The 16864-nt window shown below is 31.5% G+C and overlaps 1 protein-coding gene and 1 long non-coding RNA gene across 6 annotated transcripts in view; one reads left to right on the top strand and one right to left on the bottom strand.

The window, feature by feature from the left end:
* Positions 1-16864, bottom strand: part of LOC123260220 (myocyte-specific enhancer factor 2) — a 64856-nt gene that overhangs the window by 27652 nt on the left and 20340 nt on the right. Inside the window, exon 1 of one of the 4 annotated variants that reach the window (XM_044721252.1) lies at positions 4006-4135. The exons of 2 other annotated variants lie outside the window; for them this stretch is intronic. The gene's annotated coding sequence lies outside the window, so the exon portion shown is untranslated. Of the gene's footprint in view, positions 1-2953; positions 3105-4005; positions 4136-16864 lie in introns of those variants that run through there. One more of the 4 variants, XM_044721251.1, reaches the window with a different exon arrangement.
* On the top strand, positions 3233-9977 carry LOC123260227. 2 transcript variants are annotated; one of them, XR_006508417.1, is made up of 3 exons: positions 3233-3667; positions 9516-9601; positions 9715-9977. It is a non-coding gene; the product is annotated as an uncharacterized LOC123260227 (long non-coding RNA). The 2 variants fall into 2 exon arrangements; XR_006508416.1 differs by lacking the exon at positions 9715-9977 and having other exon boundaries at positions 9516-9678.

Raw genomic sequence — 16864 nt, forward strand, 5'->3', positions numbered from 1 at the left:
AATTCAATGTCGTGGAAGGGAACGTGGATCTGTCATGTCGCCGGATATCCGTTCACCCCGTCCCAGTCTCAGCCTGGAGTTAGATAGCGGCGAGGAAGTACGGAAGATCGACACAAGAGTTTGTAACTTTGCTTGTACAATATATAATAATACATCAACTACAGCGAAATAAAAGAGGAATGAAAAATGACTATTCTTCTCTTCTTTTATCTTGATTTGTCTGCAGTCTTGCAAGTGATGGCTTTTAAAGGAGGTAAATTTTAGATGCTACGAAAAATCTGATTGATTAAAGAGTCATTAAATGCCACTGGAGATGCTTTAGGAGGAGCCTTTGCTGGGCGGAGCTATGCTCAACAGCTCAGGGCTATGACTAAGCTTCGGAATATGCACTTTTCCGCACTTGGCATACTATCAAAAAAGTGACAGTGCAAAAGAGAGAAGTTTGAATACGAAGAATCAAATTGCTAGATCATTTCAAAGAAGTAATTATTATGAACAAATTCTTGTACAATGACAATCATAATGTTTTCTGGTTGAAGTACTTGTTCACTTGTTGACAATTTTTATTTCTTTGGTTTTTTATGAAGAAATTTTCTTTGATTCTATTGGAAAAATATTTTTTTTCCTCGGCTTTTCTATACAAAACTTTCTTGCACATTATCAATAGAATTTTCGTATAAAATAAAGCATCCGGATTTGACAGAAAAAAATTTCTTGTGACGTAAAGAAATAAAATTTGTTAAATTAACACAAAAAAGTGTTAAATATTTAACGCAAAAATTTTTCGACGCAATGACGCAAAATTTTTTACTGTAAAGATTTAGAGAAATTTTGTAAAATTTTTAAAACTTTTTAGGCTATAAAACACATAAGATAATTTGATTCAAGTTTAAAAATTTTTTTACATTCTTTTAGAGATTTATTGAAAGCCAATTTCTACTTTAATAGTCATTTTAAAAACTAAAATTCGAGTAAAATAATTCATTTCTTTAAAATTAATCTTGGTACGAAAATATTTTGTATCACTTAAAAAAATTTTCCAATTCTTATCCATGATTCATTAGTTGAATTCAATCGATCAGTCTTAATAATTGATGAAGTTTTTTTAAGAGCAACCTTTGCCATCTTAAAGTACAATAAAAATCAATAATTTACACACTTGAGGTCTAAAAATGTAGTCCAGGTTAATTTCGAAGCGTTATCATTTAATTTAACAATGAACAAGAAAAATTAACTTCAAGAAAATAGTATTATATTTATAAATATATATTATATCATAGAATCAATAATAAAGTTCTACATAGTAAAAAATTTTGTGTAATTGTTTAAATTTAACATTTTCAAGTGTCAAATTTTATCTATAGATAGTCTTTTTGTTACACTATTGTTTTATTTTTTTAACCAAAATTTTGAACCAAGAAAATAATTTTGAAGAGTTTAATTGCCTTGAATCAAGACGAAAAAAAAAAAATTTTTAATTTAAGAAATTTTTTCATTCAAATCAAGATAATAAAATTATTTTCTCGATTAAAATAATTTTTTTTTGTGTAATTTAATGCATTTTAAATCTCGGAATTAAAAGAAGATAATATTTGAAGTGCAAAATCGATAAAAGTTTATTGATTGCTTCTATGTTTATTTATTAATATTTTTTTAGGTAATATTTAATATTAACGTGACAATCTGAATGAAACAATATTCCTGGAAGCACTATTGACGACAATAGACAACGGCGGGACTCGTACTGGTTGCGTTATGAAACCAATTGTTGGATTGTTGGAGCTTACTCAATAGTTTCGTTAAAGTGAAAGCTCCAGGTTGATGTAGCGTATGTCCAGTTAAATCCTTCATGCTTGTATTATTATAATGGTCTGTGAGTAAAACGTATATATATAAACATATTGCGCGTAATGATGAGTAAAGTTGGTGGTGTATTCTTTTGTAACGTCTGACGATATTTAAATAGTGTATATATCTAGATAGTAAGCAACTTTTTGGCAGGAGTACTTTCATTGAATTTCAATAGAAAACATGCCAGGCAACTAAACGCATTGTTGATGATGTCAATGTGTATCACCACGTCGGCGACTAAATATATCCAAGCTGGTATATATAAATGCATTAAATACTTTAGTCCATCAGCGAGAGAAGGCAAGCAACCGGTTGCCAATAGAACCAACCTCGACACTGATCCACATAGACAATGGCATGTGGAAAAATAATAATTATTTGCTGTTTAAAATCGCAAAAAAATAATGAAATAAAATTTATTTGAATTCAAATTTAAATAATAATTCAATGAATATTGATATTGATATGATATGATTGTTGGAGGCATGAGGCATGAGGGATGAGATACAAAGTTGAAAATTGGATTGAAATGTCAGGGTGAAGTTCTCTCGTCATTCACCATCACCACCAGCCAACCAACAACCACCACCGACACCATAAGCTCGAGGGAATTGAAGAGAATCTAATTAATGCAACGTGATCTCGTGGATTTATCGATTCAAAGTGCAGTATCAAAGGGGTAGAGGCAGCCCGAGTGAGCCAATGAGACCCAACGAGTAGAGAGCGAGGAAGAGTAGGCTCAACTGAACCTCCCTGCTGGTGACAATGACAGGGAATATATCTATGAGGATGAGAACACCCAACACGTGATCCCACAACCATCCATAACTATACTGCTCTGTTCGTCAAACAAATTGTATCAGTATCAGTATCAATAATAACATAAGCGCAAGGAAAAGGTAATTGAGATATCCATGTAGATGACCCAATATCAATATTTAGCGCCCATAGGTGCGCGAATTGTTATCAAGTGTGTCCATCCGTTAACATCCATCACCTCCACGTGATACTATTTACGGTTAATTGCAAGAAAGACTGCTGAAGAAAAACAACCGGCGGCCATTTTCTCGAGCGGCAACAAGCTAACAAGATGGTGACTTACGTTTTGGTTCCTGATGAAGGGAAGCTCATGGTTTAACGCACCAACTTTTAACTCAGATTGTGATGATCAAGATTATTATGATAATCCAACTTTGCTTTGATAAAATGATTGTTCGATTGTTTAATGGATCGAAGCGCGTTGATCGCTCGCGGGACACTTACTAAAGTATCCCCCGGCTATGAAGAGGCTCCTTAGGAATAAATTTGTTGGAAAAAGAGAGTGAGAGAGGGACTTAAGGAATAGTATTAATATATAGAGCAAAGGAGTAGAGTGCCGGGTACAGGGGGTTACAATTTTAGCGTTGTGAACTGAGAAGAAAGACGACTACACACTTAACTCTCTCTCGTTCTCTATCTGGTAAGAACACACTGTAACAGTGTGTTCTAAATGTGTGATGTGTGATGTGTGATGGCTTATTCTGTATACTCATTGCCATTGCGTACCGGTGAGTATTAACAAACCGAGTAAAAGATACCAAAAATAATTTTCGGCGGTGAAGAAATAAATCGGGGAAGCAGTAACCAAACTGGTACGCTACCACCGCGGCATCACAACGCACAAGGCAGAGTGTTTAAGTCAGTCGATGGTGTCGGCCAGACTGTTTGTTGTCTTCTAAGGAGGATTTACCACCTTACAACTAAGTTTTTTAGTGGATACACCGGATTTTATATCGTCTGCCGAAAGGTGAACCAAAAAAAAGGATTCGAGCGAGCGGTAATATTCACAAGCAGAAAAAAAATTATTTATTGTTATTCACTGTTATAATTGTAATTGTAATTATAGTTCAAATAGTAATAATAATAAATAATAATAACAATAATGATTACTGTTATTGTTATTGTTGTTGTTATTATTAATATAATGTCGAGTAGTGAAGTGTGGTTGGATGTGGTGACAAAAAAAGATCGTTACTATAAAAAACAACAAAGTCAAAAGTCTAATCTAAGAACTTTAATAATAAAATTGAATTGAAAGTAATTTTTAGCAAGAAACGTGCACAAGAGAGTAAGCGAGTAGAGCAGAGCAGCTGCCCGTCGCTGGTTAGGACTTACCTCCGCTGTTTTTAGAACTCCACTCCCAGAAGCGCGCTACCCGTGCCGAGCCAAAACCAAAATACCACCGATATGCTTCCCCACACCGACACCCCCCCTGTCTTGGTCCTCCCATAAGAGCACCACCTCTCGCCTCTCGTTTCCCGATCGCTCCCCCCGTTGGGGATTCTGCTGGTGCTGCTGCTGGCTCTTCAGCTTCAGCTTCTGCTGTAGATGTAGTTGTAGTTGTAACTGTAACTACTGGTAGCTAACCAGCTTGCAGGGATCTCAAGACCAAGACGTAGACGGGTAAGCTAACGCTAACGCCAACGCCTTCTTCTTGTTGATCACCGACGTTTGCTCTTGGTCTTAGTCAAAGCTAACCGCGAGTCTTTGTGTGAGCATGTGTCAGTTAGCATAGCAAACTCTCGGCTGGCTGCCAGAAACCAAACTCGAGTTTCAACCTAGATGCCAAAGAGTAATCATGGCGGATTTTATCGCACAATGAGTCTACACCAGTGCGTTCATTTTTTTCTTAGCTTCTTTGCTTCTTATTATTATTCTCTGGTTCTGCTTTTGCGTTTGTCTTTTGCTTCTGCTACTGCTACTGCTGCTGTTGCTGCTATTGAATTAACCAAGCAATCACTGGGAGCTGGAAATATGTAACACAGGTCGATAAACTCTAGAATCAAATGATCCATCCGGAGGTAGGTTGATTATAATAGGAATAGAATTTTAGCAGATAGAATATCAGAGTCAAGCTTGAAGCAACCCATCAACGCCTGATTGAAATGACACTGTATCAGTGACGTTGATAATCTGTCAAGAGAACCGAAGTGGCATATCGCAAAATACATGCTGGCTCCAGGTATTGGGTTAGAAGTACCAATGACCGCATGGCTCATGAAGCATTCAGCTAGTGGTCGTATATAAATTAGCACGACAGATGGGACAATGGCTGTGTGATATTCACTAGCTAACGTGACGTAATTGGATTCAAACCAATACCTTGTTTCTCGGTATCTATCTGTCTCACTTATTTGAATATTCCAGCTCTCAATACATATTTATCAACATACATCTATCTACCAGTTGTTGGTGTCTCTATACAAAGACACACAGATGAAGGTGTCCCCCTTCTCTGTTTTCCTCGTTCACTTGTCTTTATCTTCATCCAACAGATACAGATAGAGATATCTAGTCGTGAAATTTATCAAATCTAAAATGATGACTGTTAACCGATGTGATATCTTTCATATTTGTGGTAGACCAAAAGAGATAATACTTAATGAATAATAAATGGATGCACCGACCGAACGAACCAACCAACCAACCAACCAACCGACCGGTTATCATATCTCTGTCCTGTTCACCGGGATTCGACCAAGACTAAACGGGTTAACTGAAGATGAGACCGAGCCATTTCAAATATAGCAGCAATCATTAATGCATAAGATTCGCTGTGAGATGGTAGAGTTTCTGTTCAAGTGGAATGAGGATGATGGCTGCTGTTTCTACTGCTGGTGTACTTCCATATCCATCCGATCTGTAAATCTTCCTTGCTCTCTCTTGCTTATTCATTACTGTGTCCAGAGATATAGATGGTAAAGCGCTCTATCGAGCAAGACATAACTCTTTAATCGATTTATCGATATCGAATCCGAACACTTCTCAACGTATTATTATTTCACTTGTGTCGGGAATAATTTAGATTTAACGTCCAATTTTAATTGATCATTTCTTTGCAGTTGCTCGATTTTATTGATGGATTGCAGAACGAATCTAAGTGTCTTATAGTTTATTTTATTGCATTACGTTACTATCAGTAGCAATAGTTGTTGCAGATGTTAAGCACTTCTGTTCGGCTTAGTCTTAGATCTGAGACACGTTTTTTGGCAAACCGATTATTTTTACGTCAGTGAATAATTGGCTGGGAGTTTTAATTCGATTTTATCTACGCAGCATTCAATTCCGAGCTCGTAAACAGTCTCTCTATCAAAGTTTATGAGCTTTTTCATTTTTAAAATTGTGTCGGGCTTCAAGAGGCAACTTTAATGTGAGAATATTAAAAAAATCTTTTTTTTTTTAAAGAAAACTATTGCAGCGATTGTTTTGAAATTTTCAGGTCACATTTGTACATATTTTAAGTAAGCGCACAAATTTTTAAAAATAAATATCTTCAATATTTTCGAAGTTATTAAGTATTCTTCCATCAAAAAAAAAGTTGCCCCAGTACAGTAATTTTGGGCTTTAGAGTATACAAAATAAATCAAAATAATTGAAAAAACTTTTAGAGGAAATTAAGTACTGAAAAATATTAAAAATAATCAAATCATTCTATGAATTTTGAAGAAATATTGAAGAAAGATGATTAAAATTTTAGAAAATGCAAAAAAGAAATAGATTTTTTGAAAATTTTATACTAATAGTTCTATTTAATGATGAAAATTTTCCTAAGAAACAATTTTTAAGCTCTAGATTATCAATTATAACTCTCAAATTTTCAAAAACTAATTAGGAAATACGGTTTAATATAAAAGCACCCGTGAAAAAGAAATATATTGACGTGTTTGTTAAATTTAAAAATGTGTTTCGTCAGGTGTGGAGCAATGACGGGGTTTAAATCGTGAAAAAAAGACATTAAAAACCAGGCTAAATCCACATTTCTCTTTACACTAAGCTCCCTTCGACATGTACATATACACATACACATATTTCAGTGTTAGTAATTTGCTGGAGAAACAGGAAAGTAAAACAGCATCGTCGTCTTAGTCGTCGGCGATCGGCACGTGCCACTCGATAAATCTGTCGGCAGCTGACGGCGTGTTGCTGCCGGCTGTTTTGTTGGTGCTCTTCTACCACATTTACGTCTAAACTCTCTCTCTCTTTATTCTGATGTTGATGCCAACGTCGCAGAGACTTTAACCAATTGCTATGCCTGACGCTTGCAGCCTCAAGCTGAGCCAAAGTAACAGTGTGAGGGTTAAAAACCGTCAACGTTATCGTCTTCAATACCAACTCCAATATTCTTCCATCAGCTTCCATCTTCTGTAACCCAAATGGGCCTCCTCATTCGCGGTCCAGGAGGTGTCTCTTCAACATCTGACCCAAGGACTAGACCAAAAAATTGTGATCGTGAGAAAATCTTTCATTTTCTTTCCCAGCTCATCAAAGAAAAGAAATATTTTCCGCTTTGTTGGTTTAATAATTCAGTAGCTTCAATAATTATAGAAATTTTACTCTCAGTAAGTTAATCATTAATATTTATATAATTCCGGATCTGCATAATAATTACATTAAGTTTTTCAAAAATGACACTTTTAAATCATATAAATATTAAACGTAAAATTTTCTGTTGGAGCGCACTGTTAATTTAATTAGTAATGGAAATTTACAGTGTCTTTTCTCAGTCTCTTGATTCATTTCCATATATATAAATTCTCATATTACCAGATTAACTTTATATCACGTTAAAAGCTTTCTAAGATATGCATCTGATAGAATCAGTAGGTCAAAATTGAATTCACCTTTTCAATACTCGTTGGGTCACGCTGGGTGACAGATTCGATCGCATTGCCAAAAATATCTCCATCGCTCTGGTGCACGCTGCATATACATTTAATACGTATAAATCTGGTACGGTGTACTGGTGAATATTGAGAAACAGAGAATTGCCAACGATAAAATTCACTTGTTAATTCCAATGACGTCGAAAATTCGGTGACGGTGATAGTAGGTAGAAGATTCACATGATTTTTTAATGAAAACCCGGAATATTCCCTGCTAATGCATTTAATTTAAGTACACCTATTATACGACAGGTATATTATTTAACGTTATTTAAATTTTATATCTTCATTTATAATACACAAGGTTTAATGGAAGATAGATCAAATGTTCTGATCGATTTCGGGTGAATTTTATCTTACAGCTTCATTAATTCATTGTCAGTTTGTCATTGTGATCTGATAGATATAAGGGAGAAACATTCAATGTGGAGAGATAAAAATGCAAGCCTCGTATGGTTGGGTTGATAAATAATTAAACTTCCTTCATTTTCTTCAAAGCGATACCATCAAATTAATGGTTGAGATGTTATTTACATGTTGGCAACATTGGTAGTCGAGTTAACTAGAGTGTTACTAACACACGAGTTAAAGTAAGACTAAGTTTACTCAGAATTTTGTTATGTTGGGTTTATTATTTTATTATTCATAGAAATGAAAATATTTTATTTTGTTCTGGTAGTACTTCTACTTATTCGATGATTTTTAGCGATGCTTCAATATGTTTCGCGAAATATCAAAGTAACATCATAAAAAAATCATTTTAAAAGTTTGATTTATGTGAAAAATACTTGGGATAAATGCATTCTTCTACATTAAATAAAAACTCAAAATATCGGCTCATTTTAGATAAGGCAAATAGTTTTTTAACGATAATTGTTTTGTAATAAAAAAAAGATAAAATAGTTTTAACTTTATATGAAATATCAATAAAATTTTTTTGCGATCTCAAAAGAAAAAGCTTACAAAAGACAGCATGTACTTAATTGTGTCGTTTATAAATAAAAAAAATAAAAAAATTACTCTACTGCTTATTGAAAAAACCTTCTAACATTGACTTGTTGAATTTTTTTTATTTTTACGCTTCAAATGAACGTAAAGTCATATTTAATCTTTTAAGAATGTAAGACTTTATTCAAATTCTTTTTTAAGAATACGAGATGACGATAAAATCAATAAAAATTTATCTTATAATTTTCTTTCATGTTTAATTATGCATTTATATTGATATTTTAAGGCAGTAATTAGTAAATTTTTCACGAAATAGAAAGTGAAAAATTTGTTTTTATAGTAAATTTAAATTTATTGATTTTTTAAATTACTAAAAAATAACTAATTTAAAATTAAACTCCACACTTACTAAATTTATAATAAATTCAATTTTAAGCTTTTAATTTTGAAGCAGTTTTGCTGTTTCCTTCTTCAAAATTTTACTAATAAAATTTCAGAGTGTATTAATTTTTAAATTTTCAATTTTAAGCCTAAAAAATAATAATATAAATTAAAAATTAAATTAAGACTTAAATATCATTTTCTTGTAATTTTTCTTTTCAGATTATTGATTACTATGTCACTTATAATAAATTCTTTTTTAAGCTTTTAATTTTGAAGCAGTTTTGCTTTCTACTTCACTAAGTCAAAATTTTACTAATAAAATTTAAAAGTGTGGACTTGATTTTAAAACTTTCAATTTTAAGCCTAAAAAATAACAATATAAATTAAAAATTCAATTAAGACTTAAACATCATTTTCTTGTAATTTTTCTTTGCATATTTTTGATTACTGTGTCAAGTATAATATATTAATTTTTAAGCTTTTAATTTTGAAGCAGTTTTGCTTTCTACTTCACTAAGTTAAAATTTCAGAGTGTACCCTTAATTTTAAAACTTTCAATTTTAACCCTAAAAAAATAGCAATATAAATTGAAGCTTGACCATAATTTACTTGTAATTTTCTTCTTTGCAGATTATTGATTACTATGTCACTAGTACCTCATACAAGTGTATTTTTTTGCATCACCGGAGCAAAAGAATAACCACCGAGAACAAAATGTATGTATCTATGTAATAAAACAAACAACAATGTAACTCGATGATAATAATAATAAAATAAGCAGTAATAAAGTGAAGCATGTGGCATATTACTGCAGTGAGGTATTTTCCAGATAATTAAAATTACATGAACCTGAAGTCTATCGTAAACACACGTGGGCAGGACAAAGAGATCGGGCGAGCGTAATCCGAGCTGTTGTTTACGATAATAAAGAAAAAAGTAAAAAGGGGGAATGAAGGATAAAAAATATAAAAACAGCGTACCGGTCGATTTGTCTCGATCGAGGGCAGACTTCTTGTCTGACGTAGAAATTGGCATCGTCGTTCTTAGCTAGGCGTTCACTGATAGAAGGATTTAATACAGAGTACCAAACTGATTTAGTAACAAAATTTGTATTCATTTATTTGAAAAACAAATATTTTGTACCCATCAATAATATTTGTTACAGTTTAATAAATGATTTCTTTATATGAACAAATTCTTATTACATGGAAATAAATATTTAGTTCCACCAAATAATATTTAGTAACAGGTACTAAATATTTCTTTGGCAAGTATTGTCGGTAGATGGCTATGCTTTTAATTCCAATGCTTATGTGATACATAACCTATTCACTGACTTAGATTATTTTATTCAGCTCGATTTTGGGAGATTTATTAAACCTTTAAAAACACACATACTCCCAATAAATGTCTTCTATTTATGTCTCTTCTTAGTAGAGTTTAGTTTACATTTTTTAATTTGTCTATTATGGATATGTTAAAAGCTTGTTTAATTTTAAATTTTATAAATGCCTCAAACAAAAATAGTATATTACACTATTAGGGCAGAAAGTTTAAGATTTCTGCACTGCGCGCCATGATGCCCGAGGCGTAGCCGAGGGCATCACGGCGCGCAGTTCAGAGCTCTCAAACTTCTGCCCGTGTAGTGTATACTATTTTTCTTTATAGCCGGTCGAAAGTACGTAAAATATTTAATGTACTGCATCGAAAAAAAATTGATGCCTGCCCCCGACATTTGCGGCACGAGCGAAGCGAGTCAAATAAAAAATAATCAACAAACATTTTTTTTGAAAAATTTTTAGATTAAATAAAACTGAAATTTCTTGAATTCAACAAACATAATAAAGATTATTCTCGGTTAAAAATAAAAAAAAAAAAAACGAGCATATTATCTGAAAATTAACAATAATTAATAAAAATTAAATTAAATAGTTGTTACTGCGTACATTTTTCTAAATAATTCATTAATTAAATAAAGTTGATCCATTTTACACACGTCACTGTCAAACTGAATCTTAGTACAGTACAACCTGGTTATAAGTTACATCGGATGATCTACTCACTTTTACGGCAGTTATATCTTTATCTATATCTCCATTTATACATAAAATATTTCATGTAAGTAGAAGAAATAAAGAAATATAACCAAGTTGTATTGTACCATCAATCGTAAATGATCAGCGTAAACAAAACATAGTTAGTAACAAATGACTAATGTCAGTCGCGGTAACGAAAGCATTTTTATGCTCCTGCTGTTATAGAGAGCGAATGTGTAGCTTTACCAATGCACGAATCTTTAACTTTCTGCATCGAAATAGGTGCAAAAGATGCGTACTTTCGACCGAGGTATAAAGAAAATAATATATTACACACCTAGGGAATTAAAGTAAGAAATGTCTCAGATCACATGTAATTGTCGGCCGAGGTTGACAAACATGTGATCTGAGGCTTTCTTATTTACTTCCCGTAGAGTGTATACTATTTTTTCTGCCCTCCAGGCGGAAAGTGGCAACTTTCGGCCCGCTGCGCTAAACGAAATTGCCGTTTTCCGCCTCTGTCGGACAGAAAAATTGTATACAAACCTATGGCAGGAAAATAATAAATATCTCAGATCACATATATGTCGACCTCGGCTTCGCCTCGGGCAACATATATGTGTTCTGAGACATTTCTCATTTTCTTGCCACAGGTGTGTAATATACTATTTTGCTCGACGAAGGTAGAAAGCGGCACTTTCGTTTAGCGTAGCGGGCCGAAAGTTGACGCTTTCTGCCCGTCGAGCAAAAAATATAATTTAATGAGATTCTTTTTAACTTCCCGCTGAGAAAATTGAAAATTTTCAAAAATCTGGAAGTTATTGGTTTTACCCCGTTTTTCGAAAATCGAGTTTCTATCAGATCTCGACGTTTTGAGGTCCTAGGAAGCTTCCCTGACTATTCCCGCGAGGGTGTCACTATGTCTTTATGTATGTGTGTGTGTGTGTGTGTGTGTAAGTATGTAAACCTCTTATAACTTTTGAACGGTTGAACCGATTTTATCGCGGTTAGTGCCATTCGAAAGGGCTTCGACAAACTTAGATTTCCTGAAAATTTGAACCGATTCGGAACGATAGATTTTGAGAAATTTGGAGAAATCTAAAAAAAAATAGGAAAAAAAATTTTTTCAGAAGTGGTTTTTTTGGAATAACTTTTAAACGGCTCTACCGATAGATTCCAAAAACTAATCAGCTCTCAACCTTGAAAAACCATGTCGATCGCCGCCAATCCGGTCAAAATTGGTTGATTCGTTCGAGAGATATCGTGAAATTTCTAGTTTGACCAATTGAAACTTAGAAATTCTTTATGAGGCTTAAAAAACTGCGTAGAATGCCGCCAACCGCGTAATCGGTTTATTTATTCAAAAGTTATTGCGGTTTGAAAATTCAAAAAATAGTGTTCTATGAAACTTCTATCAGACTTTTGAGCTCAAGAGCTCAAAAGCATAGAAAAGGTATCGTTTTGAGTTCGGAGAGCTCAAAACAACACACAAATTGTATTTTTGAGCTCAAAGAGCTCAAAAAAAACGGCCATGTATTAACGGAATCAGCGGGAAGTTGCAGAGATGGCCTTTAGGGTCAACCGTTTTTCTAATTTTTTTTATAATACCTTATATTTTTATTTAAAATTATTTATTCTAATTATTTTTATTTGTTTTAAGTTAAAAAGTTAGGTTACACGCTAAAATTAGCTAAAAAATTAATTTCTTTGATACCAATAAACGATTTATTGAGTAGCAATAAATCATTTGTTAAATACTACTAAATATTTATTTGGTGGAACTAAATGGGCTTTAATAAACGATTTAGTACCTATTTTTAAATATTTGGTAATGAAAGGTTTGTTACTAAATCATTTAGTATCTGTTACTAAATCTTATTAAATAGAACTAAATCCTTCTATCAGTGTTCAGTTATTGTATTGGTACACCAACTAAACAAATAAACAACGTTGAACGTTGTTGTTATTCGACGTACAAGTTCTTTCCTCAGAAAATCTTCTCTTCTATTCTAGAGTTTATAAGTGTGTAAGTTCAGACTCAGCTTCTCTGTCTCGTGTTATGTCCTATGACACGATACGACTACGACGGCAAGTAAAAGCCACCGGGCTAAATTTAAACCTCTTTCTGATGATGGGTTGCGAGCGATACCAGCACCAGCAGCAGCACCAGCAGCAAAGCCGGCATAAAAAAATTACCAAGAGTTGGAGCAAGGAACCAACTCAGCTAACCCGAGTTTGATTACAAGAAAGAGAGTGAGATGAGATGAGATGAGATGAGAGAAAAACGACCTGGTCCGTGTACGAGGGTAAGGCTCAACCCGAGAATGAGCATGAGTATGAGCAGGAGCAGCCGCCAGAAACCAGAGCACGTGCTTCGAGTGACGTGTGCCTAATACATTTCTCTCACTCTTTCTTCCTCTGTTCACTCTTTTGCTAGCTGATTCCAACCAACGTTTACAATTATCTTCATTTTCAGATTTACATTCACGTTTTATTTGTTCTTTATTGTATGCATGAGTTACGGAAGATTTTTTAATTTTGGCTCAAGTGCAATTGTTAAAGAGAAAATTTACTTTGAAGTTATTCATTTTTTTGACGAATTAATGTCAATATTTATTTTTATTATGATACACTGATAAAAGGATTTATTTGTATTAAAAAATATTTGTTAATAGTTAACAAATCATTTATTAGAGACCACTTTTTAATATTAAACAAATATTTCTTAGCATTTAAAATTATTGGTTTGTATTTAATAAATCTGATATTCATTTATTAAATATTAATTAATCTTTTTAAATAATAAGAAATATTTGTTAAGGACTAAAAAGTGGTCTCTAATAAATGATTTGTTAAATATTAACAAATATTTTTAACTATAAACAAATCCTTCTATCAGTGTAGAAGATTTTTTTAAATAGTTTTTGGGGTGACAAAAATCCGAGATATATAAATTTAGTTACAAAGAAAAAAAGTTAATTGAACCAAAAAAATTGTAAAGAAGAACGAAGTTATTTTGGAGCAAGAAGAAACTTTAATAAAAAAAATTTTACTTTATACGAGAGACTTTATAAATATTTTTTTGAATCAAGGAAATTTTTTCGAGTCAAAAAAAAATTTTTTTCTGTAAAATATAGTTTTAATTTTGAGATTAAAAAAATTTTGATTTAAGCAATATTTTTACAAACTAAAAAAAATTTTTCAATTCAAGAAATTTTTTATTTGATTTAAAAGATCAAATTTTTAGATTGCTATGAACAAGATTGCGATTTTTATAAAAATCATTGATAAAATAAAACAACAATTTTTTTTAAAAATAATTATTGTTTTTAAATAAACCTTCCATTAAAAAAAATTATTACTAGATTAAATTAAAAATAATTTAAAAAGTAATATTTTTTTATTTTTATGAAATTTTTTACTTTTATTAAGAAAAAAAATTTTTTTTTTAGGATTAATAAGTTTCAAGCTTTGTTATTATGTAAAATTTTAAAGTAATTGCAAATAAATTAATTAAAAAAATATAGTTTTAATTTTGAGATAAAGACAAAAAAATTTTGATTTAAGCAATATTTTTTACAACTAAAAAAAAGTTCTTAAATAAAGAAATTTTTTATTTGGTTTAAAAGATCAAATTTTTAAATTGTTATGAACAAGATTACAATTTTTAAAAAAATTATTGATAAAATAAATAACAATTTTTTTAAAAATAATTATTGTTTTGAAATAAATACTTCATTAAAAAAAAATTAATATTTTTTTATTTTTATGAAAATTTTCAATTTTATTAAAAAAAAAAATTTTTTTTTTCCAGATTAATAAGTTTTAAGCCTTGTAATTATATAAAATTTTAAAATAATTGCAAATAAATTAATCAAAAAAATTTTTTTTCAATAATTTAAAATTGTAGTTTGTAGTTCGCCATATAGTTGATTATAAAATAATTTTACCGAGAATATAATAGTATTATACGAGCTGGTGATACGCTCCGTACGTTGATTTCTTAAACTTAAAAGTTAGACTTAACTCGCTCACCCCTTTCACACAGACTCGGCACACACGAGCTTAAAAACCTATCAATTATCGTCGCGCAAGCTGCACGCTCTCCAGACGCCCCAGCTTCCTGCATTTGCTCTTCTGCACCTTGCGTACATACTTTTATAACAAATCCAGAGCCATAAGTGTTTCTTTATCGTCAGGAAAAAAAAATAAAAAATAAAGTAACCCGGTATAAGATTTTAATGGAGAAAAAAATAAATTGTTTATTGAAAACATTTATTTCGGTGACAGTGACAAAATTTTACCGACTCTGTCTGAAAGATACAGTCGAAAAAATGAAAAAATGACGCAGTTGGGGTAAAGTCGCCCCCGCTTTCTTAATTTTTAGACCGTGAATAAATATTTAAATAATCATTTGACCGTTCAAAAAATTTACCAGCAATAATATTTAATTTATTTAGTTATGGCTGTTAAATATTATTCCCTTCAGTTTTGACAGCGATCGTAAGATACCCCAGGGGTGATGGAGAAAACCAACAGATTCATTATGGCCCCACGTGCTTTTTCTTATCCCCGGGAGTAATCTCGGTAGGAGGCTGGAAAACATATGTCTTTAGAATGTTTTTATTTCGTAAAAACTCTCTTTACTTATTATTTCACTTTTATTTGCCGGTTAAGTTAATGCTGAATTAATTTTTATTTATTTTATTTTAAGTAACTTTGTAATATGGTAAGCTGATTGTCTTCCGGTTTTTATAATGTATTCGGAAGTACTTTGAACAAAATCGGGGAAAGTTAATATAATAAGCGTGGAGATAGAATTTAGTTTAGAGTACTGGGGATTAGTTTTAGAAAACATTTGTTAGTATGCTTGTAATATGAGATGAGAATATGAAATATTTTCACGCCTGAATTTTTTTACGCTCTAGAATTATTTGATTTAAGAAATCTTGAATTTTTTTTATTTTCTGTTATTAAAAATCTAATATTTATAAAATTTATAATAGTTTAGATTTTTTTTTTAAATATATAATTTTTAAATTATAATTTATTGAATATCAATAATTTTATCAATTATTTGAATAGTATAAAAGTAAAATTGCGAATTACGGATAAAAGAACATTGGCATATATTTTTTGATATTTTTATAACAAAATACAGTTTGAGTACTTTTGAAGGAAATTTAAAAATAATATTTTTATGACAATATCAATTATCAATAATTTAATGGAAAATGTCATGGACAAAAATTTATAAAAGTATCAAACTGTTAAAAAATTGAAGTTTCGCTCAAAATAAGTATATAAAATCGTGAAAAAGCACAAATTTACATCAAGATCTTTCTAATGACACAAAATTTAGCTATAAAAATAAAATTATTCCCGTAAAAAAATTTTTTCTTATTCTGCTAATTATAAAGATAACGACGTTCTAATTAGCAAATTGTCTAACTGCATTTTAAAAAATCTTCCATTTGTGCGAAAAAGCAATTAATTTAAAATTTATTATCACTTTAAAAAACAATTTAACATCTAATAGAGGTATAATATTTTCGTTTCATAGATCATTTATAAAAGTATCAAACTGTTAATATCAAAGCATATCAAAGCCATATCAAAGCAAATTTTAAGGGAGTTGGAAAAGAACGGATAGGGGAAAAGGGGGGGACCTACTCAGTGGGAATTTTTCCGTAATTGAAAAAATTAATCAGACAGCCCAGACTGGGAATCGAACCCAGATCTCTCGGTTACGCGCCAAGGGCTCTACCAGTTAAGCTATCCGAGACAAGTACTGACTACTTTATTCAGTCACGTATTCGCTATGAGTGTGACTGCAGCGCCAGTCAAAATATGAACTACGGGAGGCTGTCAGAGTATGTTTTTATACGTATGTCAATAGCAAGAAACATAAAAATAAATAAATTTTATAAATAATTGTAAAAA

The sequence above is a fragment of the Cotesia glomerata genome, linkage group LG2, assembly GCF_020080835.1.
Source record: "Cotesia glomerata isolate CgM1 linkage group LG2, MPM_Cglom_v2.3, whole genome shotgun sequence".
NCBI lineage: Eukaryota > Metazoa > Arthropoda > Insecta > Hymenoptera > Braconidae > Cotesia > Cotesia glomerata.